This window comes from Entelurus aequoreus, linkage group LG04, assembly GCF_033978785.1.
Source record: "Entelurus aequoreus isolate RoL-2023_Sb linkage group LG04, RoL_Eaeq_v1.1, whole genome shotgun sequence".
Taxonomy (NCBI): Eukaryota; Metazoa; Chordata; class Actinopteri; order Syngnathiformes; family Syngnathidae; genus Entelurus; species Entelurus aequoreus.
This window is the reverse complement of record NC_084734.1, coordinates 28,143,239-28,156,510: the sequence shown is the minus strand read 5'-3', so window position 1 is coordinate 28,156,510 and position 13,272 is coordinate 28,143,239. Positions and strand designations below refer to the sequence as shown.

Here is a 13,272-nt window from a genome sequence, read left to right as displayed (position 1 = left end):
TCCACAGGGTTCGGTTTTTGGCCCTGCACTCTTCAGCATCTACATGCTGCCGCTAGGTGACATCATACGCAAATACGGTGTTAGCTTTCACTGTTATGCTGATGACACCAAACTCTACATGCCCCTAAAGCTGACCAACACGCCGGATTGTAGGCGGACCTGGAGGCGTGTCTAAATGAAATTAAACAATGGACGTTCAGCAACTTTTTGCAACTTAACGCTAAGAAAACGGAAATGCTGATTATCAGTCGTGCTAGACACCGACACCCATTTAATAATACCACCTTAACATTTGACAAGAAAACAATTACACTAAGCGACTCGGTAAAGAATCTCGGTATTATCCACAACCCAACTCTCTCGTTTGAGTCACACATTAAAAGTGTGACTCTGTAATATTGATACAATTCTTCCCATTTTGTCCACCACCAACGCTGAGATCATTACTCATGTGTTCGTTACATCTCGTCTCGATTACTGTATGTATTATTTTCGGGTTTCCCCATGTCTATCGATTTGGTTTTTCGTGGTTCCCATTGGGTTGAGTTTTTTTCTTGCCCTGATGTGGGATCTGAGCCGAGGATGTCTGTGTGGCTTGTGCAGCCCTTTGAGACACTTGTGATTAAGAATAAGTAAACTTTGATTGATTGATTGATTAGTGTCAAGGTAATGGTTAACTTGCTCGGCATACCATTTTCACGTGTTCTACAGCATTATTATGGCTTTGGACATGTTGTACTTAGTAGACTGGACAGAGAGGGTGTTGCTATTAATATTTTATTATGTCAAGTAACGCACATTGACTGGATTAGATATGATTTATTTAGTAATTGAGTAAAATACCAAATATATTGGGTTAATCTTCATAAATGAATCACAAGTGCCTCCTTAAAGGTTCTTAAAACACCAAGTCCAGTGTTTTATGGTTCCACAAAAGACAGAAAGGCTCTCCCCCACCATTCAAAACTTTGACAACTTTTTGAAATTGTATGTGGCCTTTTGTGCAGCATCTTTCTGTGTCTTGAAAATGTATAAAATAAAGTATATTATTATTATGAAAACAAACACAAATAAAACAAAAGAAAAGTGTACAGGGTAGCAAACTAGCAATGTGACAAAAACCTAGTGCTCCTCTGCCTGCTCACTCAAGTCAAGTAAATAAAATATCGTTGTTGCGTTCTGGAGTTGCCGCATTCTTTGGTTGCGAATGAGCTGAGAAGTGAACGCATTAAAGCTCAGACATTAGTCATATTGTTTTCTCATGAGAAATCAACGTACATAAAATTGAACAATCTCATTTCCTTTCAGCGTGACTTTAAAAGAGGTGAAAGATGACGAGAGGGCAACGCAGAGGTCCTCAGGAGGAGAACTGCTTTGTACCGTGGTTTGCATACGCAAACAACACAGTCAAACAAAAAGTAAACATCTTTGTACAAAAATTATGTTTACAAAAAGTAAACATAATTTATAAAAAAAAAAAATGTTGGTACATTTTTGCAAGGTTGATTTGCTCTATTCACAGTTAATACAGGTTGCTCAGTAAAATGATATGGGAGAAATTAACTTTCATAAAAATTTATTAAAACACCATTTATTTGCTTTTATACAATTAAAAAAACATTTGGAGTATTTCTTATCTTCTATTAGTAGTTTGATCTTGATACATATAATCCTCCATATTGACAGCCACATGTATCCATTCAGTGGCACATCAAAACACGCTTCATGCATCTGAAAAAATACACAAAAACGCTGGCTTGCTGATAAAACATGGTAGCAACATGCGTCTGCTAGCTCACGATCGCACAGAGGCACCGCAGTAAAGCGCCTCTTTTCTCTATTCATAGTCCGATTATCAAGAATAATGATGCAACATTTTAAAACTTTAAAAACAGGCTACAGTGTAAGTGGAAAATCATGTCTCCGCAATCGTTATTTTGGCGACATTGTGCCAAGCAGACCAGCCAGTAAGCCACGCCCCCTGTCTCTTCTGCTTTCTAAACACAGGCAAGAATGAGAAGCGGCACAAGACCCAGGAACCTCATGTTAGGATTAGGTCCAAATTTAGTGATTTTTTACTGAAGTAAACAGTTGTAATCATACAGAAAATACATTTATAACACAGTTTAACGGGGTCATAATATGATTTTTTTCCTACATTTAAAACACTTCCTTGTGGTCTACATCAGTGGTCCCCAACCACCGGGCCACGGCCCGGTACCGGTCCGTGGATCGATTGGTACCGGGCCGCACAAGAAATAAAAATAAAATAAAAAATATTTTATTTTTATTTTTATTAAATCAACATAACACTTAAAATTAGTGCACCAACCCAAAAAACCTCCCTCCCCCATTTACACTCATTCACACAAAAGGGTTGTTTCTTTCTGTTATTAATATTTCAGGTTCCTACATAATATATCAATAGAGATCAATACAGTCTGCAGGAGTCCGTAAGCACACATGATTGTATTTTCTTATGACGAAAAAAACACAAAAACAAACAAACAAAAAATACCATAACCACCCCCCCACCCCCGGTCCGTGGGACAAATTTTCAAGCGTTGACCGGTCCGCAGTTACAAAAAGGTTGGGGACCACTGGTCTACATGACACAAAATCGTGGTTCTTTGGTCACAATTATGCATAGGTTATGTTTTACAGACAGTTTTCTAACCGCTTTCTGACCGTCTCTCTTCAGTATGCGCCTTATTTACATGCCTCGAATTGGTCTTCTACATATTGTAGTTTTTAGCGCTTACATATAGTCTACAGACAGATATAACTTAGAACTATACACTACTTTGCATTAGAAATGGCAACAGCGGAGGACGCATGTGCATGTACGAGTCAGTTTGCCCCACAACAAGAGGGCAGAGAAAAAGAAGGAACTCACTAACTACAACTTCAAACTACGAAGCTAAAGCACTTCGGGTAAATCTCTACCACATATGGAGATATCTGCTGACATCACCAATTGGAAAAACGTCATAAATTGGACAAGATTGTTTCATAAATATCTCCGCCATGCCTCCATGGTTTGACTTAACATTTTCGGGACCTACAGTACAGGCCAAAAGTTTGGACACATCTTCTCATTCAATGCGTTTTCTTTATTTTCATGACTATTTACATTGTAGATTGTCACTGAAGGCATCAAAACTATGAATGAACACATGTGGAGTTATGTACTTAACAAAAAAGGTGAAATAACTGAAAACATGTTATCTAGTTTCTTCAAAATAGCCACCCTTTGCTCTGATTACTGCTTTGCACACTCTTGGCATTCTCTCGATGAACTTCAAGATGTAGTCTCCTGAAATGGTTTTTCACTTCACAGGTGTGCCTTATAAGGGTTGATTAGTGGAATTTCTTGCTTTATCAATGGGGTTGGGACCATCAGTTGTGTGTCCAAACTTTTGGCCAGTACTGTATGCAGATCTCAAAATACCCACAGGTAAGAAAATGTTTTATTAAATAGGTACCGTTTAATGGAAAAATAAATAATTATCTTATGGTTTTATTATTATTATTATTTTTATCATGACAAGTAAGGCTCTGCGTCACCTGACCTCACGTCCCTAATAGGTGTAGTTGTAAATAATTCTAGAATCACATGAACGAGAGCTAAAACTGCCATGCATGCGTGTGGGACTGTTTGTGTGTTTGTCAAACAATTTTAGATTTTAGAAGAGCACTTCCCCTCCTTTCCTTCTTTTACCAAACAAGCTACTGTGCAGCACCATCACAGACGGTAATTGTTATTTAATGGATTACACATTCCAGGCCCCCAGAGGGCTTGACGGCAGCCTCCATGTGTTCACACAACTATACACCCCCCCTCTCTCTCAGACACACACGTGTGCTCATTTGATGGCAGTGTTTGTGCTTAAAATTCAATTACCCACTTATTGATAGTTCTCCCGGGTGCTAAAAGAAGTGGACACGGTGCCGATGATTTCCCAGGAGGCTTTGCTGCGCCGAGCACATCTCCAGCTGGATCTATTTCATGGCTTTACTCATCGGCGCCACACGCAGATGGAACATAAGCGGGCGTCGTACACCTACACACACCAGCGCACGCAGACGGACAAGTGATGCATGAGGACACACAATACACAATAATAACCAGGCAGGCACAGGACATTAAACAACGTTGAGAACTTGTTGAATTAGGTCCTGACGTTGAGCAACTCAAACCTAACGTAACAACATGCTTTATTTACTTATTCAATGTTGGGTTCTTACGTGGATTCGACTATTGAATTTTGATCATTTTCCAACCAATTTTCTATAAGATAAAAACATGCTTTTTGACAACATGTATTCAATGTCAGGTTGTGACGTTGATTTGACCATTGAAATTTGGACATTTACCAACTAACAATGTGGATCCAATATTGGACACCAACGTTATCTCAATTTATAAATACAACTATTTTGTAACATTGTTTCAACGTCAGTTTTAAAGGACATGTATGTATAATCAAAATTATATTAATGTCTTGCTTCTGCTGGGATAAGCCTGATTACAATTACACTTCAGAAAATAGAGTAATACTGTCAAATTTCTATATTAATGTACAGTACAGGCCAAAAGTTTGGACAAACCTTCCCATTTCAATGTGTTTTCTTTATTTTCATGACTATTTACATTGTAGATTGTCACTGAAGGCATCACAACTATGACACCTGTGAAGTGAAAACCCTTTCAGGTGACTACCTCTTGAAGCTCATCGAGAGAATGCCAACAGTGTGCAAAACAGTAATCAGAGCAAAGGGTGGCTATTTTGAAGAAGCTATAATATAAAACATTTTTTTCAGTTATTTCATTTTTTTTTTTGTTAAGTACATAACTCCACGTGTTCATTCATAGTTTTGATGCCTTCAGTGACAATCTACAATAAAGAAAACGCATTGAATGAGAAGGTATGTCCAAACTTTATGACTGTACTGTATGTAATTATTGAATACATTGTGGCACAACTCAAATAGACAGTGTTTTCCCCTCTCTGTAAAGCAAGCAGAGTAGATATGACATCTATAAAGCTTAAGTTATTTTTAAAAATAATATTTTTGTCAAAATGAGAAACATAATAATAAATTAATTTGCTCACACAAAGTAAACACCTTAGATGCCTGTTACTCTCTGCAGATGATAAATGCCACTAAATTGTTTAATGCGGCAAACAACTTTTCTGAAATTTGGAAGAAAATCCTTTTATACTTAATTTCAGCGTCGATGAACTACAACAGTCTAATTAAAAGCACAAACATACCTCATTCATACATGAATTTGGATTTCTTTCACCGCTGGAGTCCAGATTTCATTGAATCGCTCTCCTTTAAGGTTTGCCTGTAATGAGAATAATTTGAATTGAATTCATTAAAAAGCATTAGGTTACTGCTTGGATTTTCATTACTGTAATAATCATTGTTATTCTCCACTAATGTAGTACTGACATGGAAGATGTCCAATTTAATGCGGGCCACACTTGGTCAAACCCAGAAGCTGTTCAACGTTAACACAAAGTCAGTCCAACAGGTATCTTCCCTGCAGATTCGCCACGCGTCTCAAGGTCCCCGGAGACCCAGCAGGAGGCGGGAGAGTGGGGGTTCCTCCCAAAGGACCACTTGGCTTGCCTCTGGCCTCATTCCCCGCTAATTACACCGCTCATCTCCTCTCTTCCATGAGGATGCTAGCAGGCTGATGACAACCTGCTGCAGTGTGCGTCACCACCAGGCAACAGCTGGGGCCGCCGGCTGCACGCCAATACCCATTGGGTAAAAAAGAAAGGGGCGGGGGTGATGGCGTGGTGTTTGGGGTGGGATGAAAGCGTTCATTCACACCAGGCAGGAAGGGCTTTTGTTGCCTGTTTGCACACATGCGACATGAGAACTTAAAAATATAATACACCACGATGATGAATGCCCTCTGATGTGAAAGGGTCAGAATACAATTTTACACCTCCTCAAGGCTGACACTGGATCGATGGGCTCCCTCGCATGCCGTAGGCCCGCCCCCCTGTCTCCCAACCTCCGTGATTGCAACGGCTGTTCATTAGCGGCGGCCCTTGGCTTTAATGGCCCACACAATTTGTCAGCTGTAAATCTCCAAACTCCACCCACGTTTGCTCCTGTGTCTCATCAAAAAGGGGCTGTGAAGAATGAAGTCGGGGTGATGAAAAACAGAATTAGATTTATCTGTTCCTTCCTCCTCCTCCTCCTCCTCTAAGAAAGAGCTGGTACAAACGACGAGCAGGACCTCGCACAGACCCTCCCATAAAGAAGTGATGAAGCCACTGGATGTGTTTGAGCAGCAGGCTAAAGACTAGATGATAGTGGTGACTGGCGAGTGTATAAAAACACAACATGTGAAGAATATTGTGCGACATCTGCCTCGGGTTCGTACCCGACAATGCTGGAAAATACAATATAATAGGTAGGCCTACACCTGCACAATCTACCCGACAATGCTGGAAAATACAATATATTAGGTAGACCTACACCTGCACAATCTAATCACATCATGTACAAGCAGAATACGATTCAACATGTCCGTAGGAAGAAGAATCCCTTGGTTTAATGCTATGGTTCCTACCCTTTATCTGCATCACAGCAATCGGTAATGCATTTGTTACACTCAAAGGTTGATATAGTGCGCTCTAGTGTTGTCCCGATACCAATATTTTGGTACCGGTATTTTCTAAATAAAAGGGGACCACACAAATTGCATTACTGGCTTTATTTTAACAACAAATCTTATGGTACATTAAACATATGTTTCTTTGCAAGTTTGTCCTTAAATAAAATAGTGAACAAACAAGCCAACTTGTCTTTCAGTAGTAAGTAAGCAAACAAAAGTTCCTAATTTAGCTGCTGACATATGCAGTAACATATTGTGTAATTTCTCATTCTATTATTTTGTCAAAATTATTAAGGACAAGTGGTAGAAAATGAATTATTAATCTACTTGTTCATCTACTGTAAAATCTGCTTACTTTCTCTTTTAACATGTTCTGTCTACACTTCTGTTAAAATGTAATAATCACTTATTCTTCTGTTGTTTGGATGCTTTACATTAGTTTTGGATGATACCACAAATTAGGGTATTAATCCGATACCAAGTCGTTACAGGATCATACATTGGTCATATTCAAAGCCCTCATGTCCAAGGACATATTTCTTGAGTTTATAAACAAAATATATATATATTTTTTAAACGAAATAAGATGTTGTGATGCCAAAAAATAATGATTTGATCATAGTGGTATTAACTAGATACACTACTGTACTTGGTATCATTACAGTGGATGTTAGGTGTAGATCCACCAATGGCGTTTGTTTACATTTTGATGCCGGTGAGCTACGGTGTGTAGTGAAGCATGTTTAGCTATTCCTCGTCCTGTAGGGATGATATTTGTAAGAAATTTACTTTGTCGCGTTGGAGGCGAGGATTAGTGATTTAGAAGTAGTTAAAACCCCGCTTTAGCCGCTAGCTAGCTAGCCATGTCTTAAAGCACCTCTTCCTGAGGGTGTTTCAATGTTATAACTTTACCTTTATCTTTAGTTTTTAAGCCAAAATGCATCCGTTCTCCCTTTTCTGTCTACACACCTTGTCTGCTTGTAAGTACTCGGTGATTGTGTGCTGCCAAACATGCTCGTCTGCTTGTAAACCAGCAATGACACAACGTGGTTGACCGGTACTTTTTAGAGGCGGTATAGTACCGAATATGATTAAATAGTACCGCGGCACTATACGAATACCAGTATACCGTACAACCCTAGTTCCTACTCTTTTTCTGCATCACAGCAATCAGGAATACATTTAGTGCACTCAAAGTTTGATATAGTGCGGTCCCATATAACGAGACATTCTAGGACCCCAAATTTATGGCTTATTTACAAACTTACACGGTAAATCTTTATTAAATTCTCCAAAAAAGGGAATTAAAAAAAATATACAATAAAATAAAATATTGACCCAATGATGTCCATATTTACTGGTGGATAGTGCCCACCCCATTCTGTGATGTGGAAGCACAATCCACCCGTTCACGTCACATGGGGGAACTAACCACCAAGCAGGTTTAAGAAGCCGAACCACAGCGCATAACTTTTTCAAAACAAAAAAGGGTGAAAAGAATTGATTTATATATAACACAGTCTTGGGAATAACGCAATCAGCATTTTATGAATCCCAACGATCGCGATATATCGAACTTTGAGTGTAATTTCCCGTATTCAGTTTTCTCACAGAAGACAGCGACGTCAAACCCCAGGATGAAAGCAAAACACACCGCTGCCTCCACAGGTGAACCCATCCCTTTACAAACGCACCCACCCAAACACCCTTGGCTGTGAATCTTTGGGCACCGCACGATTCTATTCGATTCTTGGGGGTATTGATTCGATTCAGAATTGATTCTCGATTCAAAACGACTCTTGATTTCAAATCAATACTTTTTTTTAATAACATTGGGTGTCAGTTTCTACATAAAATAGATAAACGGCTCTAATAAATTTCTATATTACATAAAAGAAAACTGGTTTTGTTTCCATTTTTTTCCAATTGCTTACACACTAAATTTTAAATGTTCACAGTCACACAGTTAAAGTCTACACACAGTAAGCAAAACCACTGCGCAGATTTGCCTAATATTAGGCATAGACTCTGCTTCACAGTTTTTGTGAAATATTACACACAATGCTTCACACACACCTTCCCGGCTTGCTAATAAAAATATTGCATGTGATGTGGATGAGATACTATGGCCTGATCCAGCTAGACGGGCAGGTGATGATTAAAATCAGTAACTGAGGCTTTTGAGTATGTTCTTTCATAGAGTTGCTGTTGCCTAACTCTGCACATGTAGCCTATACTCTATGCTGTATTTTTTATTTATCTCCAGATTTTTTTTCAAACCTTTTTATTTGTCTCAGACTTTAATTTGTACTTTGATATGTTACTTTACCTGACTGTGGTAAAAATGTATATTTTCAGTTTGCAGCATCATTGGTGAGCACTTCTTGAAAAGATTACAGGATATTGTTACTTTCTCTTTAGGTCCTTTTGTATAGGCCCACTTCAAAGTAAACAATGACGATTGCTATGGATTTGACGATATATTTTGTCAAGTTACAGTAATCATTCATCACATATGCTAAAAAGGTCGGGCAAAATGCCCCAAACATGTCATTTCTTATAGTGAAATAGTTTTTTTTTTTACAAATGTGTTTTGTATTTATTACTGTTCTGGGTAACTCACGCCAATAGTGTCTTTTATTTGAAGTCTGTGTGATCCATCCCTCCATCCATTTTCTATCGCTTGTCCCGTTCGGGGTCGCGGGGGTGCTGGAGCCCATCTCAGCTGCATTCGGGCGGAAGGCGCGGTACACCCTGGACAAGTCTCCACCTCGTCGCAGGGCAAACACAGATAGACAGACAACATTGAGTGAGATGAAAATAAAACTGCATTTTTAAGAATTCTTGCTTTTATTCTGATCAATGGGCATATGTTTTGACCAAAGTGTGTCATTTTGCAAAAAATCTAGGAATAAAGAAAATTAAATATGGTTTTTGGAAAAGTGTGTATATCTTTTGAAAAAAGACACACAGTTAGTAAAATTATGTGTAAGCAAATGGAAAAAACTGTAAAAAAAAAAAAATCTACCCAAACATTTAATAAAGTAAAATACAAATAAGGCAACGAGAGAAGTATTCCACACTTCTCTTTTGTAAAGTAAGTCTGCACAGCAGATTTGGACATCTACATCAACAATATGATTTACCTGAGTGGCTGGAAAAAAAAAAGATTTTAGATTTTTTTAAATCAATTCAAAATCGTTAAAAATAAGAATCGCGATTAGTTCGAAAATCAATTACTGTGTTTGACACCCCAACTATATATGCCTCAGCGCCCCTCGCATTACCTGCTGTCCTACAAAAAAGAGCCAGACAGAAAAAAAAAGAAGAAAAAAAAGAATGACCTCTGTCACTATAAAACTAAAACAGCACAATCAATTTCGACAGCACAAACCCAACACAAATGCATATAACTCTTAGAGTTTTACGCGGGACGGGGGGAAAAACGTCACGCTAGTACCAAAAAAGATGCTCCCCGAGAATCCAATCCACTCTATTTATATAGCACATTTAAACAACAAAAATGTTTCCAAAGTGCTGCACAAAAATATTAAAAACAAGATTCAAATACTATCCTTAGCTCCACCAATGACTGAATAAAAACAAAATAAATAAATATAAAAACAATATAAAACTAAATATGGTTAAAAACGATTTTAAAAGGGTAAAGCTAATTAAAACATCCATCCATCCATCTTTTTCCGCTTATCCGAGGTCTGGTCGCGGGGGCAGCAGCCTAAGCAGGGAAGCTCAGACTTCCCTCTCCCCAGCCACTTCATCCAGCTTCTCCCGGGGGATCCCGAGGCTTTCCCAGGCCAGCCGGGAGACATAGTCTTCCCAACATGTCCTGGGTCTTCCCCGTGTCCTCCTACCGGTCGGACGTGCCCGAAACACCTCCCTAGGGAGGCGTTCGGGTGGCATTCTGACCAGATGCCCGAACCACCTCATCTGGCTCCTCTCGATGTGGAGGAGCAGCGGCTTTACTTTGAGCTTCTCCCCCATCTCTAAGGGAGAGCCCCGCCACCCGGCAGAGGAAACTCATTTCGGCCGCTTGTACCCGTGATCTTGTCCTTTCGATCACGACCCAAAGCTCATGACCATAGGTGAGGATGGGAACGTATATCGACCGGTAAATTGAGAGCTTTGCCTTCCGGCTCAGCTCCTTCTTCACCACAACGGATCGATACAGCGTCCGCATTACTGAAGACGCCGCACCGATCCTATTTAAAACAATAAATAGAAATAACATTTTTAAAACACAGAGGACCACACAACTCACGTAGTGTAAAAGCCAGAGAATAAAAGTGGGTCTTAAGACGAGACTTAAAACACTCCACTGTGGGAGCAGTTGGAACATGGAGGGGCAGAGTGTTCCAAAGCTTAGGGCCGACCACAGAGAAGGCCCCGTCTCCCCTGGTTTTAAGTCTCGTCTTGGGCACCACAAGCTGGAGCTGGCTCTCGGACCTCAGAGTGTGCGCAGGAGTGTAAATTTGGCTTAGGTCCAATATATAATGAGGTGCCAGTCCATGCAAAGCCTTAAAACCATACAGCAAAATTTTTAAATTAATTTCTAAAATGAGAGATGTGCAGAGTCTCAAGAATTGGGGTTATATGCTCACGTTTCCTGGCCCCTGTTAAAAGCCGTGCAGCCGCGTTCTGGACTAACTGCAACCGGGAGAGAGCTTTTAACTGCAACTGGGAGAAAAGTGCCTAAGAAGCACCGAAATACCAAAAGCCCAATGAAGGCGCGTGCCTCGTCCATCACGAAACCCACTCAAAAGCCCAACATTAGTTGATGTGTTACACAAAATATGAATAAGAGTGAAGAGAGAGGTCCACCTCCCCGGCTGTTTACTTTGTAAAAATGTGGCCCCCAGAACAAATGACTTGACAATAGCCCAAGTGTAACATATACATGTACTTATCTTTGACAAATACTAGCCTTGGGATGACTGATTGACTGGTAGGACAGGACCTAAGGTGGCACAAAATAGATGGCAGTGATGATATCGATATTACTGAAATAAACAGACATTAAAAAGGAAATGTTTTGTTTCCAAGACTAGTTCACCATAAAACAAAAACATTATAAGTTTTATATGTATCTATGGACACAAATAATCTACAGTACATTGGAGGAAAGCTAGCTAAAATGAAGAGCACTTCACTGTCCTCGACATTAGGTTAATTCAAAAATCTAACAATATTTTACATGCTCTTACGCAGCCTTAATAATTAAAACCGCTAAACTTAAACATTTTCCTGATTTAAAAGACAAGGCTAGTAGCCGGCTAGCACTACTGTTATCATTAGCGTCTTGGTCTCCCAACATTCATCCAAACAAGCAGATAGAAAGATGGTTTTACATCAGCACACCTCCTCCATTGTTGACAGTCCAGCATGGTGCTAAATATTTGCTTTAAAAGTCAATATACCAACTGTTCACAAGCTTTAAAGCGCTTGTTCATCGTTAGCAACTGTGGGTTGTGACCCAGAATTGAATGGCGACAGGTTGGCGGTGTTGCCATCTCCTGTGTAAGGACAGCAGCTATTGGCTGTCCTAAAAGTCGCTGGAAGTCGCTCAATGACGTCATCGCCTCGTTTGCATAATTGATTGCAATGGGTGCAGTAAGAGAGAGGTTGTGGAAGAGAGAAAAAAAAGTTGAAAAACAATGCAAATTATGATTAGAACTGCAAGTTAAACTTTCTCATGTTGATTACATGTTTGTTTTCTTTCAATTTAAATCAATTAAAAATGTTTTAGAGCAGGGGGCCCCAATCTAAGGCCCGCGGGCCAGATACGGCCCGCCATGTCCAAAATCCGGGCTGAGAGTAAAAAAAAAAAAAAATGTTGTTTTTGTTTTTTGTTTTGAATTATAATTATTTTAATCTGTCCTTTCTAGCCCATCCATCAATCCATTTTCTACCGCTTGTTACTTTCGGGGTCTCCGAGCTGCTCAGGCAAATCACATATTGTCTAAAAATGCATTTTCCCATCAATAACGTGACATCATCAGGCTTGTGTCGAGCGAGCGTTTGGCAAGTGTGCACTCTTTCAGTCAATTAGTGCACGAGGAAAAAAAAAATGGCAAAACCGTTGGGAAAATGTAAAATAGTATACATACATATATACATATACATATATATATATATATATATATATATATATATATATATATATATACATATATACATATATATATATACATATATACATATATATATATATATATATATATATATATATATATATATATATATATATATATATATATATATATATATATGCACACACACACAAAAGATTGGAGGGTTGTGAAATTATTCTCATCCATTGACTGGCTCATTAACATGAACAATGTGATTGGGACATTGCATGACAGTGCAGAATTGTTTACATTTACATCTTGCTCTGGAAAACATCGGCAGTTTTGCACATGAGAATTTCATTTGCAGTCTGGATTCACATCTTGCATTGTAATGGTGCATTCCATTTACCTCGGAAATTGGAAACCGGAGTGGGTAATGACGTCACAGCCGATTTGTGAGCGTTCCAGTTGCGAGGTCAGAAATCAAGATGTCCACATCCACGTAAGCTATTATTGTGCTTGCCTTGTCTGAATATA

The 13,272-nt window shown here is 39.1% G+C and overlaps 1 protein-coding gene across 4 annotated transcripts in view; it reads right to left on the bottom strand.

Annotated features, from left to right (window-relative positions):
• Positions 1 to 11,558, bottom strand: part of LOC133648431 (visual system homeobox 2-like) — a 33,200-nt gene extending 21,642 nt beyond the window's left edge. Inside the window, exons 1-3 of one of the 4 annotated variants that reach the window (XM_062044513.1) lie at positions 9,270 to 11,558; positions 5,280 to 5,356; positions 3,909 to 4,064 (exon numbers count right to left, since the gene is read on the bottom strand). The gene's annotated coding sequence lies outside the window, so the exon portion shown is untranslated. Of the gene's footprint in view, positions 1 to 3,908; positions 4,065 to 5,279; positions 5,357 to 5,463; positions 6,412 to 9,269 lie in introns of those variants that run through there. The other 3 variants (XM_062044514.1, XM_062044511.1, XM_062044512.1) reach the window with 3 other exon arrangements.
• Positions 11,559 to 13,272: the final 1,714 nt, after the last annotated feature.